Source organism: Oryctolagus cuniculus, chromosome 1, assembly GCF_051225735.1.
Source record: "Oryctolagus cuniculus isolate XC-2025 breed Fujian yellow rabbit chromosome 1, ASM5122573v1, whole genome shotgun sequence".
NCBI lineage: Eukaryota > Metazoa > Chordata > Mammalia > Lagomorpha > Leporidae > Oryctolagus > Oryctolagus cuniculus.
Window position 1 is genome coordinate 151,944,282 of NC_142867.1, and position 2,409 is coordinate 151,946,690.

Sequence of the window (2,409 nt, forward strand, 5' to 3'; positions counted from 1 at the left end):
GGAAGACCTTTCTCTCTCTCTCTCTCTCTCACTGTCCACTCTGCCTGTCAAAAAAAAAAAAAAAAAAAAAGACTGGAAAGAGGTTCCAAGAAGAAAGTGTTGGTAACAACAACAAAGGGCTTTGGATTACACGCTTCATGCGAGGAACCAGCAAGGGCCCAAAGCTGTCCCTGCATCCCAAGAAGTCATAGCTCTGGCCAGCAAATGCCCTCCCAGGGCCCCTACTTCAGGGCGCTCTCTTTCACTCCCTTGTGAAGACAGCTGATGCTCCGTTGAATCCAGAGAAGTGCTGGATCTACCTGCTCTCCTGTGAGTCTGCCCCTGTGGACTGCGTGAAAAGTCACCCATCAGCAGAGATGACTCCGCTGTGGAGGTGAGAGCCACTGGCTCCTGCGAGCACTTGTGGCAGCCAGTCTTATCGTCCTCTAATCTCCCAGGGGCAAGGTTCAGCGGTGGGGAGAACTGGAGGGAGTGAGAGTGACAGTGGAATTTCTATTGGCACAGGCTCCCAAGCAGCCTTTAACAGAGATGTTTAATTGATCTTTATTGAGCAGAACATTCCCTTCTGCTTATTAAAGAAATGATCGCTCTTCCCCCTGGTTTTATCTGAAGAAGTTAATAGCCGCAGTTTTCTGTTACAGCAGAGATACTTAACGACCGGGAGACCATTATAAATACAGTTTATTGTCCAAAATACAAGCCATGTTGTAATCAGCGTTCCCCATTAAGGCTGCCTTGTTTGCATCTGTTGATTTTCAGGGGGGCTTTCCCCAGCTGACAAGTGTGTTGTTCTTGCTGCTCAGGGTCTGCCGTCCAATTAACAAATGCCTTCAGCAAAGTGATCTGTGAGCATTTGCCAGACCCTTGAGGATATCATAACGCATATCGATATAACGCATATCGTAACGCATAACGCAGTTGCTCACAGACGAGGCCTCAGAGCTGAGCCAGAACCACACACGTTGCAAGGAGTACCGTGCAGGTTTAAAGAGACTCACTTCGTACAAGACTCAGAGACGCTCCCAGGACTCACGACAGAAACAGCCACCACTTGGGAGCGATGAAAAGTGGTTGAGAGGAAAAGTCATACCTTCCAAGTTACTTTAGCTCATTAAAAAAATTATTTTATTTTATTTTATTTTGAGAGAGTTCTCATCAACTCGTTCATTGCCGAAATGCACGCAACAGTCCCTGCCAGGGCTGAAGCCAGGAGCCAGGAACTCAATCCAGGTTTTCCACATGGAGGGCAAGGACCCTACCACTTGAACCATCACCTCTGCCTCCCTGGGTCTGCATTAGCAGAAAGCTAGAAGCAGCAGCAAAAGCCAGGTATGGAACCCAGGAACTCTGATGTGGAACGTGGGCGTCTTCACCACTAGACCAAAAGCTCACCTCACTTAAGTGCACTTTCAGAGGGCTTTATTGATGCTAGCATGACTCCTCGAAATAACATTCAAACACAAAAAGCAGATACTATTTGCATTTTATAGCTAGGAACTCTGGATTAAATGCTTTACCACTAGAATAGATTTGTCAGTAAACTAGAGGCTTACACTTATTGCTACAGTAAATTATTTGGGAACTTGTTCAAGAGTTAGGGATTTTCTGCTCCTTCTTCTGGCCACTGGCCTTGCCCACCTGTCACCTGCCACTCCCTACATAACCCTCAAAGTTGCTATCTTAAGAATGTTAGAGGGCCGGCACTATGGCATAGTGGGTAAAGCCGCTGCCTGCAGTGCCGGCATCCCATATGGTTGCTGGTTCAAGTCCCAGCTGCTCCACTTCCCATCCAGCTCTTTGCTATGGCCTGCGAAAGCAGTACAAGATGGCCCAACTCCTTGGGCCCCTGCACCCACATGGGAGACCCAGAAGAAGCTCCTGGCTCCTGGCTTCGGATTGGCACAGCTCTGGCCACTGCAGCCATCTAGGGAGTGAACCAGTGGATGGAAGACCTCTCTCTCTCTCTGCCTCTGCTTCTCTGTAACTCTATATTTCAAATAAACAAATATTTAAAAAAAATTAGGCACCATTGTCGCTCCCCGTCTTCGTGGAGGAACGACACAGGACCCTGCGCTGTTCTCTTGTCTGCTCGGCCCTCCCCGGGTTTGCTGCTGGTTCTTCCCGGGGTTGGCTACTGTCCCTTCCACCTCCATGGAAGGGCGGTTCCCCCTAGCCACTTTCCCCACTTCCGCAAGGGAGCAGCACACCGCCGGCCGGCTCTCTCGGGGGCTGCACAGGTGTTCCTTCAGATAGATGTTCCTCCTTAGATGTTCCTGGTGCATGTTATCTCTCTCCTCCTTTATAGTCCTCTTCCACCAATCCCAACTCTGCTACCCACACGCCGAGTACGCTGCTCTCCTCCAATCAGGAGCAGGTCCTATAGTTTATTGGTTGAACTGGAGGCAGCTG